This window comes from Vigna umbellata, chromosome 11 (assembly GCF_029865625.1).
Source record: "Vigna umbellata cultivar VRB3 chromosome 11, Vumbellata_1.0, whole genome shotgun sequence".
Classification (NCBI taxonomy): Eukaryota; Viridiplantae; Streptophyta; class Magnoliopsida; order Fabales; family Fabaceae; genus Vigna; species Vigna umbellata.
In genome coordinates, this window is record NC_142175.1 from 21,690,693 (window position 1) to 21,706,869 (window position 16,177).

The window sequence follows — 16,177 nt, forward strand, 5'->3', positions numbered from 1 at the left end:
TTAGTTAGAAAATATATTTTATTATTGGTGTCAGTGATTTTGTCGAAATAATTAACAAATAAACTCTTAATCTTTATTTTTAATTGTTTTACTTGTATTTTTTAGTATTTTATATTTGGATCAAATATTTTTATCATTATTAAATTTTTATCATTAAATTCAAACAGTCGATTTTATACTAGATTTTCTAGAGAAGATTAACGTGATATAGATTATCTTACCTAGATGAACACTTGGTATAAATTATATTTACTATGTTAGATATAGATAAACGGTTCGTATAAGTTAGGGATGGCAAAGGTCGGGTCGGGCACGGATACTGCTTATCCGCAATCCGACTCGATAAAAAAAATTCACCCGCTATCTGATCCGTTACCCGCACTGATACCTGCTTAAAAATATCTGCGGGTATTTTAAAACCTGCGGATACCCGTGAATATCCGCGGATACCCGTAAATATTTGAAAAAAAATATATTTTAATAAATTATTAAAATAAAATTTAAATAGAACTACAGAAAATATATAAAATATAATATAAATTAAATTAAATATAAATATAAATTCAATTTTAATTAAATTTAACTTAATAAAATATAAATTAAATTTTTATTTTTATTTTTTGTGGGTAGCGGGTATCCGCGGGTACGGATACTATAATATTCGTACTCGATCCGTTTATAAGCGGGTATTAAAATATCCGCTATCCGCGGGTTGTGTATAATAAATATCCGCGGGTATCAACTATCCGTCGCTGCGGGCGCGAATTTTTTTGCCATCCCTAGTATAAGTTATATTTACTATGTTAGATATAGATTAACCGTAGGAATATATAGATTAAACTGTTGAATAGGCTGTTATCAAAATAATATAGAAATTATATATATATATATATATATATATATATATATTTTGTTAAATATATTATTTCTATTTTATATTTATTTTTTATTTTTATTAGTTTGTTATTAGTTGTATTTTGAACTTAATCCATATTTTTTTTATTATAAATAAATAATCTTGTATATTCAACACAAACGAAATTAATTTCATACCTACTTTTTCACTATATTCAACATATATAATGAAAATGAGTATATTAGTTAAATAATAATTATTATAAAATGAATATTTTGTATTGATCGATTCATCAAAATCTGATATAATTTTAGAAAAATTATCACTAGAATCAACTAATTATATTTATTTAATTTAAAAATTATTATTATTTTAAATAATATTATCTTATAAAATTAAATTAAAATATATAGTTTTAAATTTAATTTTATTAAATATTTAAGTAATAAAAATCATAAAAAAAGTAATATAGAAAAAGAATTAATTTACTTAAATAATATTATTTTATGAAATAAAAAGTAAAATATATGAAACAGCCAACTAAATAGAAATTATATTAAAATTATTTAGTGGTTATAGTAATTTTAAATTTTGTAATTTTAAACGTTGAAAGAATATTAAAAATAAATAATGGATAAAAATAAAAGAGAAATTATGAAAGCGCGTGAAGAAAAACCCGCATATGACGAGTGGGTGCTGATTGTCGAGGTTTTAACTCCTTTCCGTGTTTTTTTTTAAAGTTAAATGGAAAATATAATCGCTAAGACATGATTAGTTGATATTTGCATTAAAAATATAAAATTGATAATGATTTCATATATCATGTTATAATAATAATAGAACTCAAATGTAAAACATATGCCAATCAGATCAGAAGAGTTAGATGATTCTTTAATTGCTTGACTTTTTATGTATATATTGAATCAATCACGTACTAGCTAGTCTATCCAACTATTAACTCATTATTATAATAAGTTACCTTTCATAAAATTATTGAGAAAAATCAAAAGTGGGGTCTTTCTTATTTTTAGGCTAAATAAAATTAAAAAAATTGAAAACATTCTCTAAGTAAACAAAGATAAATATGATAACATAATAGCTATAAGGAAATATTAAATAGCATCTGTCAAGAGAAACAATACACCATAAATATAAGAAGTTTATAATTTTCGGATGAAGTTACACAACAAATCAACAACAATTAGATTAAATTTTAAGTTTAGAAAAAAGAAATTACAAAATGATTCACAAACTATATACAAATATTGTGATTCATTTCTCAATTAACACTAGTGCAGTCAAGAGAAACGAAAGCGGTTATTTTCATCCATAGGTAGTGGTTCTTGAACCGAAACATAACAGGCGAGGCAAAAAGTTTACCCCGACACAAAAATGGGTAGGATTTTGTCTCGATTCAAACGTAACCGAAGCAGTAAGGTTTTTTCTTTTTTTATTTTTTTTTCAAATGACGTTTTGCCTCGGTTCCTTCTGAATCGAGACAACATCTCGAACTCTACTGCCTCGGTTAGGACTTGAACCGAGACAGTAAAGTGTTTTTTTTTTTGCTTTTTCGATAGCATTTCTGTCTCGGTTGTGACCTGAACCGATGCCATAAAGGATTTTCTGTCTCAGTTATGGTCACAACCGAGGCGCATTCCCCAACTGTCTATTTCTGCAACATTCCCAACTGCAGAAACAGACCTGCATATATTTAACAACCAGAACAATCTAGAAGCATATATTTTCAATAAAAATTATATTAAAACATAAATCTATTCAATGTAATCATAAATCAACTTCTTAGAAGCATAAATCAATTCAATGTAATCATAAATCAACTTAGAAGCATAAACTTAAAACTTACTATATCCTAATATCTACTACATACTATTATACAATTGAATTACATATTTAGTCAGTGGTTTCCTTATGAGTTTAAGTGACTTCTCTAGAACTGAAGTAGTAAAATTGAATATCTGCATAAAACACAATGATTTCAATTAGTTAATATGAAATCTAAACTATAGAGAAAATAAAATTCAAACCAAAATATTGTCATTTCCTATCCACTAATAACATGTGCACGAATAGTGGTTATCATCCAATACATGATGTAGTAACCACACTCTGTGACCTGGTTTGTCTATTACACTACAATATATCATCGTAATTATAAAATGTTAAGTAACATCATTGGAATGGTACAAAATGTAACAAAGTATGGACTAAAATACCAAACCTTAAGGGCCAACCATGCAAGCTTTTTAGCTTTAGCAGTTGATCTCCTAGACAACATCATATATGTGCTGCAAGGAAACTATTAAAAAAATGTTTTCGCATATATTTATATAACAAAGAAAGTTCAAACATTGAGGTTCTTACCAATCTACTACTTGTCTAAGAGGGTTGGGAGGAGACTTGTGCAATGAACAAAACCATACAACAGTGTTCTCCGGTATGAAGATCACAAGTAGCTGCCAATGACGCCTGAAATTGGTAATAACTTAATTGTCATATACTAAAATCATAAATGAAAATTTAAAGTTAACAAACTTCACTTACCCAAGTATATAAGGGAGAAAATATATCTCCTTCCCCGTTGCAAAGCAGTTGGTGATGTATGCTTGGATGTCATCAAATTTATTTCTTTCATGAGTCATTTGGGGGTCAATGAACCCATATACATCATTGAACCCCATCTTGTTGTTGACACCAAACATATACCTGAAATCAAGAAATGATATGATATAAGTAACTTGATAACTCAATTTTATATATAAAAAAGTTCTCATAAACTTACATCATCCGCAATTAAACGAGTGAAACATGAATTTCTTCTCTCCTCGATGCAAGCTCCTTAAGATCTTGTTGATGCAAGTACAATGGGATTTCAACATGTCTTCCAAATGTAGTAGAATCCCATGGTACAATCATCGGCGCATCTACAATGATGTTACAAAGCTCGTCTAACGCACCAAGAGGGTCGTCCTCAGATAAATGAGTCTTCTTCGGTGTAGGACTTCCCTCTTGATCTTTCTGTTGTTACATGAAAAAATGGTTATGTTCTGACGTCAATAAGAAGTAAAGCTTAAAATTTAGAAATATATAGTAGGAGTGTTTACCGGGGGGTCAGATACAACACCAACCAAATGTCTAGCCCAGGTGGCGAAGCACTTAAATGCCTATACCACAGTGATAAACTCCTCTGTAGGCACACGAATAAAGGCATCTGGTACGACAACTTCATCCACCGTGACCTTGACCTCATCTTCTCCTAGCTCCATACCATGCACTACAGTGGTTGTCTCATAGACTGTTCCACGAGCCACTAGCGTGGTCCCGATAGGAGAGAGAATATATAGCTGACATGGACGAGTGTCGTCCCCTGGCACCAGCAATTGAGCAACTTCCTTTGTCATTTCTACCTGTCAAATTAAATGTTAGGTTATACAAAATGTAAATTAATAAACAAAAATGATTATTAAGTTTACCTGTATGAGGGACAGGTTCCGCGGATGTATGCCATAACTCTCATATTGCTCAAACTAGCGCATAACCATTTCAACAACTTCATCATACAACTCTACCCTAACTTTCTTTGTGATCTCCTGCGTGATCTCTTTTGTGATGTCTTGCTTTAGTTTTTGTTCATATTCTTTACTTAATTCGTATGAAGATGGACTCGAGGAAGACCCAAAGAACTGTCTAATGCCTATGCCAATTCTAGTAGCACACACCTGTCTTGGGTGCTTAAGTCGTCCAATAGCAGTGGCAAAAATATCCTGACGACCTTCCTGTGTAAATTGACCTTGGGAGCTCTGCTCAACCAAGGAGTCCTGTAACATAACAAAATTTCAAAATTATTTGAAAGATCTATGTAATATATATAACAAAAATGTTGTCAAAATAAGATAAATGACATCTTACAATTCTTTCTAATATGTCTCTGGCATTGTCAGAAGTGTAGGAGCCCAATGATCTTAGACGGGTTAACTTCTACTTCTGGTGCCGAGATGATGGTGAAGGAGGAAGAGCCCAATGGAAGTCTACTATCTGACTTCTGCTTCATTATTTTTTCCTCAAGCTTCCTTTATCCACTCCCAGATAGTAGGTGTGGATTTTTATTCTAAGCAGTTATACCATGTGCTTCTAACCTTGTTTCTTGTGAATAAAGGATGACCTTTTTATTCGTTTGACCTTTCTACATTCTTGACCAAATTGGGGGAATTCTTGATCAATATTTTTCCATTGCTTTGAATTAGTTGGATGACTAAGCAGCCCATCAGTTATTCTCTCATCTGCATGCCATCTTAGGTTTTTAGCGTCTTTCGGATTCGTGAACAAACGCTTAAGTCTGGCCACCAAAGGAAGGTACCAAACTACTTTTAAAGCATAACCATTCTTTTGTGTGTGACCACTATCACTGTTGTTTTTTGACTTGTATCGTGATAACCCACATTTTGGACACTTTGTCAAAACTTCATACTCATTCCTACATAATATGCAATCATCCGGACATGCATGTATCTATTTATACTCCATACCCATCAGAAAAAGAAATTTTTTTGCATCATAATTACGAGTGAGTAATGTATTTCCATCTGGCAGCATTTCATTCAACAACGACAACAATTATGTAAAACTCTTATCAGTCTATCCATTGGTCGCCTTTAAATTCATGAGCCTTAACACCGCTGACAACCGTGTGAACTTAGTTGAACCGACATACAAAGGAGTCTTCGCATCAGTGGGCATCGTTTCATACACATGCGCTTAGGCAAAAGATTCGGCACCAACATCACGAATCATGTCCTCTAAGTTGTCTTCTTCCGGTCGATCTTCCATATCCATCGTGGAATCATATACATTTTCAGTTGGAGAGACAGTTGGAAAGTCTATTAATTCGTCGTGTCATATCCATGTTGTATAACTTCGTATGAAACCATAACATATAAGATGAACCCTAATATCGGTTGCGTTCAAGTTCTTCCCATTCAAACAGTTGACACAAGAACATCTAAACTTGACTTCATCATCACTTGTACTCGCATTACGTTGTGCAAACTGTATAAATTCATCTACCTTTCTCTCATACTTGATACTGATGCGAGGTGAATTAATCCAATGTCGATCCGTACGCATATTTACTGAAATTGTTTACACAATTTCAATAATCTTGAATGATCACTTTGACCGTTTTTGTATTCAAGGTGTGACCCTATCCCATTCAAGAATATTCACTTTTTTTAGTTTATTGAACATATAAATTTTAAACAACATATCTAAAATTTCACGAAATTTTGTCAGCATTTCGCATTGGTCTTCAGGTACACGAAATGAAAGTGATTATAGATCATAATCAAATATGCACCCAAAGATCAATACAAAACACAGTTGCAAATTTTCATGAAATTTAAGACATGTATATTAAAATTTATATATATTAATAAACTATGTAAAAGTTATTACTCTTCTTAAATTGTCCAACCGGATAATTCAAGATTCAATACTTGTAAAATATTATTACTATCTCCTTTCTATTCATTTGTAAAAAGTACATTTCTTCAAAAAAAATATGGAGATAGTAAATAATTTTGGTATTGAATCTCAAACGGGAAAGTAAGGCTAATTCAAAACAAATCAAATATTCAAACAAATAAAAACATATGTAACATACAATATATTCAAGCAAACAAATAATTATATGTTGATATTAAAACAAAATTTTTAAGAATAGGAACCTGGAAGCGTGATAACTGGTCAACTATGGAACATGTCCGCCTATTAGAAGCTACAACAATATCTGGACAAAAAGAAAACAACACATTAATTAATCTCATGATTCCTAACCTTAAATTTTCAAATGTTGATGCTTGATGTTATCTTTACAATGTCTCTATTTTTTTATCCATGCTAATAAATTTTAGTAAAAATTATTCCCAAAAACGATTATGATCATAATGTTAAAGTAATTTAATCAATACCTAAACTAATCTAATCAAAACTTAAAATGGGTAGATGAGTTGCTAGATTGTCCAGTAAGATTCTTATACATATTGGAAGAAACAAGGGATGCCATGATGCTGATGAAGGGAAATGTTAGAGATTTTCAATCAGCACTCAGAAGGAGAAAAGTTGAAGACTTGGTGATTCAAAACCATGTGTATTCATATTGGAGTCTGAGAAGAAACACAAGGAAACAATGTACGAAATAACTTGTTTTTTTTAAGAACATTGAAGGGTCATCATTTGGGGCATCTCCTCCTTTGGATCTGAATCACCATCTTTCAGCAGTAGTGAGGGTTTTGAGAGAAGCTAGCTTGATCACCAACTGCATATTTCAGTCACTTATGTCGTTTCTTTCTTCACCAATCTTAAGGTCAAAGGTGAATAACAAGTTGAGATTTGTGTCAAGAGTGATAATGAAAGGGAGACTTGTTCAAAATGTGAATGAATTGGAAAAAGTGGACTTGGCACTTTGCAGAATGTTGATGGATAATCCAGCCAAAGATTTTGAAGTTGAAAATATTCAATTTGCACGTAAAGAGCTTGACGATGTGCTCGTAGTCATTGAAGGGCTTCAAAATGGATTGAATTGCTTGTTTAAGCACCTTATTAACATTCAAGTATGTTTTCTTAATATGGTTTCTAACTAAGCTAGAATATTATACACATGTAGATTTCACAAACAAGTTAACCTTATTGACTCTTTTCTATCAGCAATTTCAATTTTCTTTTTTCTGTTTTCTTACCTCTCTTTTAGCTTTACTACATTCATCATTCTTCACAATATTATATTTCTTGCAATTTTAAACAAGATTCATGTAAAACGGAAATGGAAAAAGTAATGAACCTAGGAGCGTGGCGGCACGACCAATGGCAGCAATGGCGTCAGACACAAGGTGCGAAAGCAATGGCGAATGACGGTTGGGGGCAATGGAAGCGCGTAGGTGGCGACTACGGACGGACACCGGTTCGGGGAAATGGTCTCGCGATGGTTCTGACAATGGCGAAAGAGGCAAGGCGTGAGGAAGACGAAGAAAAAGAAGGCAATGCTACAAGGGAAGAAGAAAAATGGTGGTTGTTGTGCACCTGAGGAAGAAGAACTACGGTCACCGACAATGATGGAAGCAGAGAAAGAGTGGAAGAAGGGTTTCGTTCGCGGGGGAGAAGATGAACAACGAAAGATTTTTCGCGATTTCTAAAATTTAAATAGGCTATTGCCTCAGTTCTCCACTTAACCGGGGCAATAACACCCTTACTACCTTGGTTCTCCACTTAATTGAGGCGTAAACCCCCTAGAAAATTTTAAAAATACAAATGTTAATAAATATATTCCTCGTTTAGCTTTAAAACCGAAGCATAAATAACATATTGCTTTAGTTGGCAAGCAACCAATGTCGTAGAGCTTGAGACAAAACATCTTGAATCAGGAGTTGTTAGTGCATAGAACGTTCCACATACCTTTTGTCAACCTCTACTGTCTCGGTTGTTCAGAGAACCGAGGCAGTAGCCCTATATCAGAAAGGTTGTTAAGTCAAAAGTACTATTTGTAGAAGTGTAGTAGGTTTTTTTGCCTCGTTTGGCCAGAGAACCGAGACAGTAACCCTATTTCAAAAAGCCTGGCAGGTGAAAAGTCTATTATGTTGTGGGTGACAGGGTTTTCTGCCTCCGTTGTTCACAGAACCGAGACAGTAGTCCTCTTTAGGCATCAGTTTCTGTAAAACCGAGGCATATACTTTCGCTACAACTATGAAAATGTCACTATGCTTTTATACGCTTCAGTTTAAGTAAAACCGAGGCATATATAGCGTGTTAAAAAACCTATTTTTTACTAGTGTAAATTGTGTTAATATTTTATTCATGTACTTATGAAAAAATATAAAATATTTTTCATAACAAATATTGTCAAAGTCTTTTTTATCTGACAAAAAAAAATTCATAAGTTACAATAGAACATTCAAATGGTTGTGTTAATGGTACAGTTTTACACGTTTTACTTAGAAATCCGATATTTATGTGTATCATTCTTTTGTTGAAGGAGGATTAACTCTAGTTATAGAAAAAAACATTTGAAGGTTGTATCAGTGACAAAGTTGTATGTGTTAATGGTCAAGTAATTGCGATTTTATGTTTATTGTTAGGATCAGAAAAACTTAATAAGTTTATCTTTTCATTTTTGTTTATGAATTGAGGTTTCTCATGGGTTTAGAATTTGTTATTATCGTTCATGTGACTAGAATGAGATTAAAGTGAAAATCTATGAATGATAATAAATTGTTTAAACTTGTGCGATGAAATACCAATGTCATGTATGTCAATATGCATAAGAGTCGTGAATCAAAATTTATAGCAAGATTATCTTCATCTTAACATCTAGGATAAAAAAAAATTCTTAAAAATAGCACATTGAAAATAAAGGAAGAAAATTTAATATTAGTTTTGAATTTTGAAGATGTGTTTTTCCCGTTACATCAAGTGCCCCGTAGATTCAAAAGCTGCTTCAGATAGAGTATCAAGGTAGCACCAAGGAGAAGGAGGGCGAGTTCCAATGCGAAACATTTTAGATCAAGCCAAAACTCACAAAGAAGATGATTGTGTAAAATCCTAATCATTCAACACATGTACGTTTATTTTAACCCGAAGATACTCACAAAAATACAATACTAAAACACAAGAGAATACCACGCTTCAGAACTCTGACTCTGATACTATATAAAATATTAAGATAGGAAAAGACGTATTATATAACATTATTTCTTTATTTTGAAAAGTTTGATTATAAAGCATTCGTAAATGAGTGACATAATATATTTTTTTATATAAATACGATTAATTAAAAAAGATATACAATAAAAAAGGATTATAAGATATTTTTGAAAGTAATTAATAAGTTTCCTAACAACTAAAAAAAAATAAAATAATCTATTAAATAGAGACATTATATATGTGAACAGGATAAACAATGTAAAATGAGTATGTGCCAAACCTCATTAAAATTGTTTGTTTTGGTTGCTTTGTGGCAATGGGATGAGGGCATGTGAGAGATGAATGATAGGTTTAGATTTTGGAGTATCGTTATTGTGTGAAATAGATGAGGGATACTGATCTATGTAGTCCCGGATGAGGAGATAGAATTTGTAACCTATTATTAGGTTGCACCGCATAATCATTAATGCAAAACCATCAAAGGTGTTGGATAAATAAATGTATAGCTGTACGATGTTATGTTTTATTGATATTTTTTAATAATTATTACAAAGAAGAATGCGATGAATGCACGTGGTAAAAAATATGATGGCCCATAACAACTTTCACTTCAATTCACAGCACCAACATTAAACTCTTCTTCACATAAACACTCTTTGTTGAAGAATGTCAGAACCATGAACTCCACTTCTTTTTCTTCATCCGCCATGGATACTTGAGAGTTGCTCCAGTACCATTCCATACCTAATTTATCCTTTTATAAAATGATGTCAATATCCGTTTCACCTTCAACAAATGTTGACATCCATAAACAGAAGTTAACATCCGTTTACATATTTTATATTTTAGTTTATTGTTTTTATTTAAAAAAAATAACTTCAACGGATGTGGCCATAACGGATGTGACACATTCGTTTAATAGATTTTTAAAAAGTATTTTATTTATTATTTAAATAATAATATATAAATTAAATTAGTAATAATTATTTTATTAAATAAAATAAAATTAATTTATAAATAATTAAGTAATACTTTTAAAAAAATTAAATAATATTTATATATTAATTTAAAATATAAAAAATTAAAAAACCAAAAACTAAAAAAAAAATAATTAAACGGATGTCGCACATGTAGATTTATAACAAAATTTTTAATTATTATTTAAATAATAATATATAAATTAAAATTAATATTAATTATTTTATTAAATAAAATAAAATTAATTTATACATAATTAAGTAATATTTTTAAAATAATTAAATAATATTTATATATTAATTGAAAATAAAAAAAATTAAAAAACTAAAAACTAGAAAAAAAAATTCAATGTGACACATCCGTTTTAATATATTTATAAAAAATATTTAAATTATTATTTAAATAATAATACATAAATTAAATTAATAATAATTATTTTATTAAATAAAATAAAATAAATTTATAAATAATTAAGTAATAAGTTTAAAAAAATTAAATAATATTTATATATTAATTTAAAATACAATAAATTAAAAAAAAAAAACTCAACGGATGTGGCACATCTATTGAAGAATTTTTACTTCAACGGGATGTTGACATCCGTTGAAGAAAAGAAATGCGGTGTAAGATATTTTAAAATATAAAGAATAATTTTGAAATTTAAAAAAAATGTGGTGGTGTAGAGAACAAAGTGAGATGGTGTAGAGAGTAACCCTCTGGATCCTTTCGACTATGGGACCAGTCCCAGGCCTGTGACCCAGCCCAGGCCCAAATATACATTTGTATTCAGTTTTTCCTTCCTGCAGATGCATAAATTCTAATTGCAAGTGCATTAAGGGGTGTGTATTACTTTCTTAGGCAAAGTTATACCTTCTTTAAGTCCCATAAAAATATTTTCTTTATAATAAAAACTTTTGTTGCGGGTATGATTCTGGCCACTGGGTTCACCTATGTGTTATCCGACGTTTTTAAGAATCTGACCTCACCTTGCTTTAAGGAGCATCATGGGGAGATTTTCCTTCACTGAGTTTGTGGCAATGTTCACTGCCATATCTCAGGTAATACATCTTCGAAGTCCCATGCAAGAAATGAAAAATGAAATGGTAAAACTATATGTAATTGAAAACATTTGATGCAACTTTCAATTCAGAATTGAGATTATTGATATGTACAAGTAATGAATACTTGTGCTATGACTCGATAGCAAAGAAATAGGAAAAATGATCGTAAGAGTGAACATAGTCACTAGTGTAAAAACATCTTATAAAACGTTCAATTAACATCAAATTTAAAAATAAATTGATTTTAATTTAAATTAATTGATGTTGGATATAAAACAATTCGACGTGTCTAGTAGAACAAATACATTGTTAATGTCAATTAACATGAACGTGTATCTTATGCAAGCATTGCATTAGTGACAAGAAGATCAAAAAGTGCAATTTTGATTCTTATGTACGTTCCAGTCTCCACTAACAATGTCATCACTGTGATATTCTCTTGAAATTTACCTGCAACAATTAATTTCAAAGTCATTTAAATTAACAATTTATCCCTTTTCACTCCACTTGAAGTATGAATTTCTCAAACATAGACCCACTTATTCTTCAATTCTATATAAAACATAATCTAACATTATTTTGAATTACAAACACAATCTCTATCTAAACTTTCTTCCTCGGATAATATGTTTTTTTAATGGATATTTACCAAAGTTTCACGTTGACTAAAGCCAATAAGAATGATAAGGTTTGAGAATTACGACTACAACTTAGTAAATTCTTTAAATGTATAAAAAAGTTGACTAGTCATGTGTCATTAAAAATTTTGTTCACATATACGAAAATTAATTGTAATTTTGTCTAAAAAAATTATATCAGAAAATTTTATGACCTTAAAACAAAATTCCAAAAACATTAGTGGCAAAGATAAATATATAAGAAAAGAAATTAACGTTGTTCAATAAATTTAATTTATATCTAACATTACCATAAAAAATTTAAAGACTTTAAAATAAAACTTTGCAAATTAGTTTATGATAAATAATTTTAAATTTTAATATAATGTTAACTAGATAATGGTATTTTTTTAAAATCTTTGTCATAATTTGAACACTTAGTTAACTAAAAAACTAACTGAATCCATGAATTATACTTTTACTTGAAAATTTGAATAACAAATTACTTTAAACTTTAATCAAGATTATTGTTATATGCTGAATTTAATTTTTATTTATATATAATTACTTTAAACTTTAATCAAATTCTCTTGTTACCCACATTTGTATGATTACATCAGGTTGTTCATTCAAATATAGTTCACAACCACCTCAATAACCTTTTCCATACTCTCTTCACCTTCAACTTTAATAACCATCCTATATAGCTTTTATCCATATTCGAACACTAATACTATCTCCGACGGCATCTATGTTACAAATTAATTTATAATAAATTAAATATAAATATAAAATAATTTAAAAAAAATTATCATTATGTTTTATTAAATCTTTCTCATAATTTGAAAACTGAATTACTTGTAAAAACTAACTGAAATCATGAACACCTGATACTTCTACTTAAAATTCGTATCCCGGAAATCAGTGTTAATCTACCTCAAAATATAAAGTAATTGAATAATAAAATTAATTGTAAAGAAGCAAGCTAATTAAAATTTGATGAAGGTTTTTATATACAATGTAAAAACGTCATACAATGTAAAAGTAGATGAAGTACACAAAAATGTCAAATATAAGCCACAAAATGATGTATTATAATTTGTTGTAGAACATCCAATGGGTTTGGAGAAAATTAGAATCAATAAGATTTTCTTGATCTTTCCCCCAATGAAAAAAAGTAGAAGAATAAAACACTTAACTTTTTTTTTGTCTTTAATCTCCTAAGGTACTACCTCCATGATAATAATGAGAAAGTTTATTCATCTATCTCTCTTAACTAGAAAAGAAAGAAAATTGAAAAAAAGATCTTCTGAATTTGATTATGTACTTAGGGGACTACTTGAAAACACTTAGTTCTATCTTAAATAGTTCTATCTGCTAATTGATCACTTGAATTGACGAACGCAGTCTTGATATCTCCAAATACAATCTTCTCTCGAATGAAATGACAATCAATTTTAATGTGTTTGGTCTTCTCATGAAAGACAGGATTAGAACTAATATCAAGAGCAGTCTGATTGTCACATATAAGCGTCATTTGAGTGACATCTCCAAATTGTAACTCTTTAAGAAATTGTTTAAGCCAAACAAGCTCATAAGTAGTTGAGGCCATAGCTCTATATTCTGCTTCTGCACTAGATCTTGCCACAACACTTTGTTTCTTGCTTTTCCAAGAGATCAAGTTACCACCAATGGGAGACACAATATCCGGATATAGATCTTCTATCAGAAGGAGATCTTGCCCAATCAGCATCAGAATTGTTAGAAAAGAATAACCTTGTTTCTTAACACCAAGAGGGGGGTGAATTGATGATTACTAAAAACGAATGTTTTTTAAATATTTTCACAAACTTTGAATGATCTTGAGTCTTTCTTGCAATCTAAGTAATATGCGTATGCAATTCAAAGTAAAAGAGATAAAGAGAGAAGAACAAACACAAGGTTTTTATCCTTGTTCGACCTCAATGCCTACATCCAGTCACTCTTCCAATCAACCTTAGATTGAAGGATCTTTCACTATAATGATTTGAGATTTACACCAAAGGTTTTACAGAGAACACACTCTCACAATGTAAGCACCTCTCCCACTCACAATCAAATATAGAAAGAAAACATCTGCACACACAGAACCACACGTCCTTGCTGCATAACCCTTTGAGACACCTCTCAAAGTCAAGAACCCCTTGTTCTTCTTCCTATCTCGCACGAACAGGGAACCACAATCCGAGATTGCAAAAAAACACGTTTCTGATCAATACAGAAACACCTCAGTAGTGTAGAGTATGATCCGTCAATTACGTCCACAGTTCCTCTCTCAATAATCCTTCAAGTTTCTTCCAAATCTTTGAATCTTGGTTCTTAGAGCTTCTTAATCACCCGTAACACTTTTCTCTAATCAAAGATATCAGATATGAAAAATTCAAATGATGAAAATGTTATTCTTGTTACAGTACAGTGAGCAATGCGTCAATATATATAGTTATCTCATGACAGACATAGATTAATCGATTATATTAGTAATGTAATCGGTTACATAAGTGATCGATGTAACAAAATTACAATTCAAACAAATATAATTGAATGCACAATTAATGTAATCGATTTGCAATAAATGCTAGTCAACATATTAAAAATATGATCGTTAAACAATTATGACTCAGCTTTAAAACAGTTTTCAAAACATAACAGACTTAATTGATTACATGCACAATATAATCGATTAAGTTAAACACTTAAGCAAATTTTGAAAACTTTTTCTTTCAAACCTCATCACAACACATGTCAAAAAGATGTTTGCAAAGACATGAGTTTTAATCGATTTAACACTTAATGTAATCGATTCAAAACTTGTATTTTTTTCACAGTTCAAAACATAAGCTATCTTATGAGTTCAATTGATTACAACATCAATGTAATCGATTGTATCATACAAAATTGCTTTGTGTTTGATGTTTTATCTCATCAAAACATTTAACATGCATACAGAAGATATACACAGTTATGATCATAGTAGTATGCAAACTAATCAACATGTTAACATATGTATTTAACATATTAAAACACTTGTAAACCAACACATGTATCAAACACAAATACAAATTTTTGTTGTGTCAGTATAAAATATGTATGTTTTTTCAGTCAATGTGTTGTCATCATCAAAAACCAAATCATCAGAGATTGGGTTCAACATTCATATTGCTCCCCTATCAATAAGAATGACAAACCACTCTTGTATGGTTACTAGAACCATATAGCAACCTTTTTCCAGGAGATCCTTTAATGTACTTTAATATATGAATAACTGCATTCTAATGATCTTCACATGGGGAATTAAGGAATTGACTCACCACACTATCTGCAAACGAAATATCAGGACGAGTAACTGTAAGATAATTCAATTTTCCAACCAGTCTTCTATATTTCTCGGGATCTGACATGGGCTCCCCTGTTTTGGTAGAAGTTTAGTATTAGGATCCATGGGTGTGTCCAAAGATTTTGAATTCATCAACCTAGTTTCCTCCAAAATATCCAATGCATATTTCCTTTGAGATATAACAATACCATCGTTGGACTATGCCACCTCAATACCCATGAAATATCTAAGTTTGCCAAGATCTTTGGTCTAAAAATGGTTGCAAAGATGTTGTTTCATCTAAGAGATGTCATGACTATCGTTGCCTGTAAGAACAATGTCATCAACATATACTATCAAGTAGACATACCCAACACTCGAGTGATGGTAAAAGACTAAATGATCTGCCTCACACCGAGTCATACCAAATTGTTGAACAACATTACTAAATTTTTCAAACCAAGCCCTAGGAGATTGTTTTAGGTCATATAAGGATTTGCGAAAACAACATACCAACCCAGAAGACTTCCCCTAAGCAACAAATCTGGAGGTTGCTCCATATAAATCTCTTCTTGTAAATCTCTGTTACGGAATGCATTTTTGA

General features: G+C 30.6%; 1 pseudogene; it reads left to right on the forward strand.

Annotated features, from left to right (window-relative positions):
- Positions 1-6,858: 6,858 nt before the first annotated feature.
- Positions 6,859-7,512, forward strand: LOC148191172 (uncharacterized; annotated as a pseudogene).
- Positions 7,513-16,177: the final 8,665 nt, after the last annotated feature.